The 9,263-nt window shown below is 41.5% G+C and overlaps 1 pseudogene; it reads left to right on the top strand.

The window, feature by feature from the left end:
* Nucleotides 1-2,973: 2,973 nt before the first annotated feature.
* LOC138442984 (UDP-glucuronosyltransferase 2B31-like) lies at nt 2,974-4,999 on the top strand (annotated as a pseudogene).
* The last annotated feature ends 4,264 nt before the right edge of the window (nt 5,000-9,263 follow it).

Raw genomic sequence — 9,263 nt, 5'->3', positions numbered from 1 at the left:
CTATCTATCTATCTCACTATCTCCATTTCATCTCTCTGTCTGCCTGCTCACCGTGTAGGTCTGTAACATACTCAAAGTTTCCATGATAAATGACCACTTGTGGAAAGATACATACACATGCCTAAGAAGTCCCAGTAGTTCCAGCCCTCCAGCAATTTGAGCCATTTAAAAGCGGTCACCAGAGGTCCTCATGATTAGAGCCCCAGTCACCATAAGACTGGAACGACCTGAGAATCTGATTACAAGAATCACCTGAATGAGCCCCACCAACACTCAGAACTATGAGAGATAAAAATAAAATAAGTATTGCTTTTCTAAGGGCAGTTTTTTGCACTAATACATAACCTAAACTATAATCATGCTTTTATCAAAATATCATAGTGAGGATATATCTTAATAATGGGAAACTGTTAATGTTACATTTTGAAAGTACCTATAATCCAGAAAAGGGAGTCACCATACCGTAATGGTTAAGAGGTCACACTCTGAACACAGACAGTGTGGATTTAAGTCACTGAAATACTACTACATGAATCACAATATTCATAGCAGTACTATTTACAATAGCCAAAATATGGAAGCCAAAGAAGTGCTCAACAACAGATAATTGTCATAACATGTGGGATGTATATACAAGGGAATATTACCCTTAGAAAGAATAAAGATTTGCCATTTGTAGCAACATGGATGAACCTAGAAAAGATCATCCACAGTGAAATATGTCATCCATAAAAATACTATATCACTTATATGTGAAATCTAAAACGTAATACAAATGTATCTATATATAAAATAGAATCAGCTTCATAGACATAGACAATAAATTTATAGTTACCAAACTGGAGAAGGGGAAGAAAAATTAGCAGTATACTGTTATAAATATAAACTATTAAACATAAAATAAGCAATAAGAATCTATTGACTACTACAGAGAATTATACCCAATATCTTGTAATAAATGATGATGAGTATAATCTACAAAACACCCTGAATCATGATGCTATGCACCTAAAACTTAGACAAAATTGTAAAACTACACCAAAAGATACATAGAGAGATGATAGATAGATAGGTTTACATTACAAACCAGGGGCTATTAAACCATGGCCTCTGAGCCACACCATTTTTGGGGGTCTCCAAAATCAATGCAGATGGTGACTGCAGCCATAAAATCAAAAGACGCTTACTCCTTGGAAGAAAAATTATGACCAACCTAGATAGCATATTCAAAAGCAGAGACATTACTTTGCCAACAAAGGTCTACAGCGGTAGCAGCATGTCCCCAGTTTTGCAGTGGTGGTTTAGTCAGCCTGTTGTGTCCGACTCTTGTGACCCCATGGACTATGCCTGCCAGGCTCCTCTGTCCATGGGATTTCCCAGGCAAGAATAGTGGAAAGTTTGCCATTTCCTTCTCCAGGGGATCTTCGCAACCCAGGGATTGACCACGTCTCCTGCTTTGCTGGTGGAATTTTTACCAACTGAGCTGCCAGGGAAGCCCAACACCAGTTATACCAGGAAAAGAACTGGCTTGGAACCTGGGGGTGGGCTGCAGTGCAGCAGCTCCCCTCACATAGACCACAAGGCTTGTGGCATCCCAATCAGAAAAAGCCAGGCACAGGACTGACAGGGCCCCAGGAGTCAGGTCCCACCCCAGGGACAGTTCCAGCCTCGGGAAAGACACAGCAGCAAAGACGCGGCAGCTCTGTGGCTGGACTCAGAGTTGGAGAAGACTGTGGAAGTCCTCAGTAACACAGGCTGCAAACACCTATGATAGTGAGGCTTGCTGGTCTTTTCTGACACTACTCTTCCCCATGGAGGGAACTTACTCTGACAGAATCTCTGCTGGTGCCAAGCTGTCCTGAACTCTGTGTGCTCAGGCACTCATTCATGTCCAACTTGGTGCAACCCCATGGACTAAAGCCCACAAGGCTCCTCTGCTCATGGAATTTTCCAGGCAAAAGTATTGGAGTGATTTGCCGTTTTTTACTCCAGGGGATCTTCCCAAACAGGGATTGAACCCGTGTCTCTTGCATCTCCTGCATTGGCAGGGGGGTTCTTTCTACCACTGAGCCGCCTGAAAGTGAAAGTAGCTCAGTCATGTCCAGCTGTTTGCTACCCCATGTACTATACAGTCCATGAAATTCTCCAGGCTAGAATACCTTATTCTGGCTGTTCCCTTCTCCAGGGACCTTCCCAACTCAGAGATTGAACCCGGGTCTCTCACGTTGCAGGTGGATTCTTTACTGAGCCATCTAGGAAGTCCCAATACTACACTTGATCTTAGCCACAAGACCCAGAATCTCTGAACTGGAGGATGGGGTAATGCAGGTAAAACCAGTCCCATGTTTTCTATATGACCACTCTCAGTTTTCAATCGTGCCAGGTTTCTGTTGCTTCTTCATTATAGTCCAGAGCTTTCCCAACATATTGTTCACTATCGGACATGACTGAGCGACTTCACTTCACTATTTATACTTTTTGCTATTTCTCTGTGGGAGATACAAGTGTTGAAACTTTCAAATGGTCTATCTTGCTGTGTGCATGCATGCTAAGTTGCTTCAGTCACGTTTGACTCTTTGCAACCCTATGGACCATAACCCATCACCTTAACTCTAACTCTGATTGAAGGATTCTGCAGACATTCACTTGCTACAGTTCTCAGGCCAGGCTTGTCTCTTACATAACAGTGGATTTGCATGTGTAAACTCATCGACTTTTAGATCAGTGACAGCGCTGACAATACTGAACACACTGTATAACCTAGAAGTGTTTTACTCTTTGCCCTTTCACTTGCTTTCCACTCCTGTTGACAATTAATATAATGTACTTAGTTGAGTTGTATTATGTTATAAATACATAAACTCTCTTATTATAAATCAGGAATTATACTTTAACTTCCTGATTGATTTCTCCTTTTATATATGCATGAGCACTGGTGAAAGAATGCAGTAACAGTTGCAGGAGCAAAAGTCTATGAAGTGGCTCTCATTTCTGGTACTGCAACAGATGACTTGCTACTTTAGCTCTAGAAGATGTGGAAAGGTGCTGGTTTGGCCAGTGGAATACAGTGATTGAATGAATATGAAAACAGTTCTGGATGAACTTGTCAGGAGGGTTCATGAGGTGACTGTTCTGACACCTCCAACTTCCAATCTTGTTGATCCCAATGAATCATCTCCTATTAAATATGAGACTTTTCCTCTGGCTAAAGGAGCCTGGCAGGTTGCAGTCCATGGAGTCCCAAAGAGTCAGACATGACTGAGTAACTAAGCACAGCACACAGCACATTGTAAGAATTTTATCAAGCGTTTGGTCAGCATGTGGACATATCTGGCAAAAGATTTCTTTTGGACACATTTTTCATTAGTAAGAAGCTTATACTGGGAATTTTTTGATGTTTTTAAGGATCTCTGTAAAGATGTTGTTTCTAACAAGTGACTTATGACAAAACACAGGAATCAGGTTTAATGTTGTTCTTGCAGATGCCATTGGATCCTATGGGGAGTGAGCTTCTCACTGAGATACCTAAAGTATCTTTATTTGTACAATCTCTGCTTCTTGTATGGTGACTCAGTGGAAAAGATTAGTGGAAAACTTGCATTCTTACCATCTTATGTACCTGTTATGTTGTCTGAATTAGTCGTCATATGACATTCAGGGAGAGGGTCAATAACATATGTACTTTATTTTGATTTTTGGTTCCAAATGTTTCATGAGAACACATGGAGTAAGTTTTACAGTGAAATACTAGGTAAGTCCTGTTTTTAGTTGGTAGCATTAAATCTTATTTTTTCTAGTTCGTTTGAAAGTGAATTCACATAAAGTCACAGAAATTTGTCTCCTCTAAGTAAAATGAGGAAATGAAAATATAAAATGATTCAGCAAACTCATAAATATTATGGAAACTTTTATGGAATACTGCAAGTAGAACCCTGTGTTCCGTTACTGGCATAGAACACTCCAGGAAGTCATAAACCACAATTTAAATGATTAAGACTTCTCCAAAAAATTATATATCTACCTTACTAAACTTCTTTTTTTTTTAAATTTAGAAAGCATCACTAGAAACCTCGTAAAATTTTTGATTAACGAAGACACATATATTAAAGAGTCCCACAGATATTTGTAGCAATAGTATCTAGGTAACACTTAGAAACTATTCCTACTTGTTTGTCCTACTTGTTCCAACCTGTAGCTCAGTTTTCCTATTATATTGCACTACATTATATATTATGGGTTCCCAAGGTGGTACTAGTGGTAAAGAACCTTAATGAAGGAGACTTAAGAGACATGGATTCAATCCTTAGGTCAAGAAGATCCCCTAGAGGAGGGCATGACAGGGTTCAGCAAACTCATAAATATTATGGAAAAATTTATGAAATACCGAAAGTAGAACCCTGTGTTCCATTACTAGTATAGAGCATTCCAGGAAGCCATAAACAACCATTTGAAGGATTAAGACTTCTCCAAGCAATTATATATCTGCCTTACTAAACTTCAGTATCTGCCTTCATAAACGTCAGTGTCTACCTTACTAATACTCCAGTATTCTTGCCTAGAGAATCCAATGGACAGAGCAGCCTAGAGAACGACTAGGTCCACAGGCTCACAGAGAGTCAGACATGACAGAAGCGATTTAGCATGCGTACGTGAGTATTGCATACTATACGTGCACAGACATATTTGCTTTATCAAAAAACAGACACTTTGAAACATCTTTGGCCAAAACATTCCAAGCCTTTTCACAAAAATTGCCTAATATATGTATATGACAAGACAGTCATTTCATCAAAGATTTGTTTTTGTTTTTTCTTTCAGGAAGACCCACTACAGCATTTGAGATAATGAGGAAAGCAGAAACATGACTCATCTTGGCACCTATTGGAATTTAGAATTTCCTCTCTCAGTGCTACCAAATTTTGAGTTTATTGGAGGCCTTCTCTGCAAACCTGCCAAATCTCTGCCTTTCTGGATTTATTTCTCCACTGATCTCCAGTAGCACATTGGGCACCTACTGACCTGGAGAGGCCATCTTTCAGTGTCCTATCTTTTTGCCTTTGCATACTGTTCATGGGGTTCTCAAGGCAAGAATCCTGCAGTGATTTGCCATTCCATTCTCCAGTGGACCACATTTTGTCAGAACTCTCCACCATGATCCATCTGACTTGGGTGGCCCTACACAGCATGGCTCATAGTTTCATTGAATTAGACAAGTAAGAAACTATTACTTAGCTTTTAGAAGAAACTTCTGACACACCACACAACAGAGATGAATTTTACTCTAAATGAAATAAGCTAGTCCGGAAAGACAAGTACAAGAAGAGTACAGAGTATCCAGCGTAGTCAAATTCGTAGACACATAAAGCAGAGTGATGGCTGCCAGAGGCTGAGGAAAGAGGAAATTGTAGTTTCTGAATGACATAGACTTAAATTTTTGCCAGATCAAAAAGTTCTGGTGATTGGTTTCACTATATAAATACAATTAATGCTACTGAAGCATACCTTTAGGAATGATTAAGATGGCAATATCTTTTTAAAAGCTACCATTCTAATAATTCTAGAATATATCCAGTTTTCTCTCTTTAGGTGCTTATTTAATTTATATGCAGAGTACATCATGAGAAACGCTGGGCTGGAAGAAGCACAGGCTGGAATCAAGATTGCCAGGAGAAATATCAATAACCTCGGATATGCAGATGACACCACCCTTATTGCAGAAAGTGAAGAGGAACTCAAAAGCCTCTTGATGAAAGTGAAAGTGGAGAGTGAAAAAGTTGGCTTCAAGCTCAACATTCAGAAAGCCAAGATCATGGCATCTGGTCCCATCATTTCATGGGAAACAGATGGGGAAACAGTGGAAACAGTGTCAGGCTTTATTTTGGGGGGCTCCAAAATCACTGCAGATGGTGACTAAAGCCATGAAATTAAAAGACGCTTACTCCTTGGAAGAAAAGTTATGACCAACGTAGATAGCATATTCAAAAGCAGAGACATTACTTTGCCACCTAAGGTCTGTCTTGTTAAGGCTACGGTTTTCCCTGTGGTCATGTATGGATGTGAGAGTCAGACTGTGAAGAAGGCTGAGCGCCAAAGAATTGATGCGTTTGAACTGTGGTGTTGGAGAAGACTCTTGAGAGTCCCTTGGACTGCAAGGAGATCCAACCCATCCATTCTGAAGGAGATCAACCCTGGGATTTATTTGGAAGAAATGATGCTAAAGCTGAAACTCCAGGTCTTTGGCCACCTCATGGGAAGAGTTGACTCATTGGAAAAGACTGTGATGCTGGGAGGGATTGGGGGCAGGAGGAGAAGGGGACGACAGAGGATGAGATGGCTGGAGGGCATCTCTGACTCGATGGACACAAGTCTGAGTGAACTCCGGGAGTTGGTGATGGACAGGGAGGCCTGGCGTGCTGTACTTCATGGGGTCGAAAAGAGTCGGACACGACTGAGAGACTGAAGTGAACTGAGCTGAGATGTTTGAAGCAATCTTTTCAATATGTTAGCTATGCTGTTGCTCCTTTGTGATGAAGTGTCTTGCTGATCTTGTTTGTGATGCCAGTTTTCTTGCCATTCATACAGCTCACACTGTTCACTGAACCCAGGGTAGGCAAGGCACCAGTTAAGAGCCTGGAAGGAGACTCAAGGAGCCACAGTAACTGCAGACAGGTTTACTGTCTCCTGACTGGCACAGCAGCCATAACACAGCTTCTCTCCTGGCTGATGTACCTGTAGCAGCAGCCATAACATAACCATAACCTAGCCATAGCATAATCTCATGTAACATAAGCATGGGTCACACCAGTGTAGCCCCAGTGCAGCAGCAGTGAGGGCTTTCATGGTGAAGCTCCGACAGGTCTACTGCACAAAGCAGCCCATGACCAGTAAGAACCTCGTGATATGCACATGCAGTCCTACATCTGTTACAGATCTCATCTGTTATGTAACCGTGCAAACTCATTGTTTACAGAACATGGGTGAGAGAGCATGAGAGCATGGGGCGAGAGGCCCTGACTGGAGTCATCTTGTTAATTTCCCCACATGAAGCCAATTTTTTTTTTCCACAGGCAGTGAAAGAGTTTGGCCACGCTCTGAAGAAAAAGACATTGTGGTGTTTTCTTTGGAGTCAATGGTTATCAACAGAAGAAAGGGTCAATATGATTGCATCAGCTCTTGCTCAGATTCCACAAAAGGTAAGCAAAGTAACTTAATAGTGGAAAAATATTTAATGAGTCACTTAAATAATATAAAAGATGTGATTACAGACAATTTCTGTAAGAAAGGTAAATTATTATGATAACTCCAACTTCACTCAAACATTTTTAAAAACCAAAATATATATGACAAGTGCTACAGTGGTGTGATCACTCACCTAGAGCCAGACATCTTGGAATGTGAAGTCAAGTGGGCCTTAGAAAGCATCACTATGAACAACATTAGTGGAAGTGATGGAATTCCAGTTGAGCTATTTCAAATCCTGAGATGATGCTGTGAAAGTGCTGCTCTCAATATGCCAGCAAATTTAGAAAACTCAACAGTGGCCACAGGACTGGAAAAGATTAGTTTGCCATTCCAATCCAAAAGAAAGGCAATGCCAAAAAATGCTCAAACTACTGCACCTTTGCACTCATCTCACATGCTAGTAAAGAAATGCTCAAAATTCTCCAACCCAGGCTTCAACAAACCATGAACTGTGAACTTCCAGATGTTCAAGCTGGATTTAGAAAAGGCAGAGGAACAGAGATCAAATTGCCAACATCTGTGGAGAAGGCAATGGCACCCCCACTCCAGCACTCTTGCCTGGAAAATCCCATGGACACAGGAGCCTGGTGGGCCACAGTCCATGGGGTCGCTGAGAGTTGGACACAACTGAGTGACTTCACTTTCACTTTTCACTTTCATGCATTGGAGAAGGAAATGGCAACACACTCCAGTGTTCTTGCCTGGAGAATCCCAGGGATACGGGAGCCTTGTGGGCTGGTCTATGGGGTCTATGAGGTCACAGAGTCGGACATGACTGAAGCGACTTAGCAGCAGTGGATCATGGGAAAAGCAAGAGAGGTCTAGAAAAACATCTATTCCTCCTTTATTGACTATGCCAAAGCCTTTGACTGTGTGAATTGCAGTAAACTGTGGAAAATTCTGAAAAAGATAGGAATACCAGACCACCTGACCTGCCTCTTGAGAAACCTGTATGCAGGTCAGGAAGCAACAGTTAGAACTGGACATGGAACAACAGACTGATTCCAAATAGGAAAAGGAGTACATCAAGGCTGTATAGTGTCACCCTGCTTATTTAACTTACATACAGAGTACATCATGAGAAACGCTGGGCTGGAAGAAGCACAAGCTGGTACCAAGCAAGATAGCTGGGAGAAATACCAATAACCTCAGATATGCAGATGACACCACCCTTATGGCAGAAAGTGAAGAGGAACTCAAAAGCCTCTTGATGAAAGTGAAAGAGGAGAGTGAAAAAGTTGGCTTAAAGCTCAACATTCAGAAAACGAAGATCATGACATCTGGTCCCATCACTTCATGGGAAATAGATGGGGAAACAGTGGAAACAGTGTCAGGCTTTATTTTTGGGGGGCTCCAAAATCACTGCAGATGGTGATTGCAGCCATGAAATTAAGAGACGCTTACTCCTTGGAAGGAAAGTTATGACCAACCTAGACAGCATATTCAAAAGCAGAGACATCACTTTGCCAAAAAAGGTTCATCTAGTCAAGGCTGTGGTTTTTCCTGTGGTCATATACGGATGTGAGAGTTGGACTGTGAAGAAAGCTGAGTGCTGAAGAATTGATGCTTTTGAACTGGGGTGTTGAAGAAAACTCTTGAGAGTCCCTGGGACTGTAAGCAAATCCAACCAGTACATCCTAAAGGAGACCAGTCTGAAATTCCAATATTTTGGTCACCTCATGCGAAGAGTTGACTCATTGGAAAAGACCCTGATGCTGGGAAGGATTGAGGGCAGAAGGAGAAGGAGATGACAGAGGATGAGATGGCTGGATGGCATCACCAACTCCATGGACATGAGTTTGAGTAAAGTCCAGGTATTGGTGAAGGGCAGGGAGGCCTGGCGTGCTGCGATTCATGGGGTCATGAAGAGTCGGACACGACTGAGCAACTGAACTGATTGACTGACGGTAGTTTAGAGTATCATTTATTAACAATACTTTGAATAAACATTATCGAAATGGAACATATCTAAGAGATCCAGTATGAATTTTGATATTATAATGGGGTTGTGGGCAGGAAAA

This window comes from Ovis canadensis, chromosome 6, assembly GCF_042477335.2.
Source record: "Ovis canadensis isolate MfBH-ARS-UI-01 breed Bighorn chromosome 6, ARS-UI_OviCan_v2, whole genome shotgun sequence".
In the NCBI taxonomy this organism is placed as follows: domain Eukaryota; kingdom Metazoa; phylum Chordata; class Mammalia; order Artiodactyla; family Bovidae; genus Ovis; species Ovis canadensis.
The sequence above is the reverse complement of the archived record's forward strand: the minus strand, read 5'-3'. Positions and strand labels throughout refer to the sequence as shown.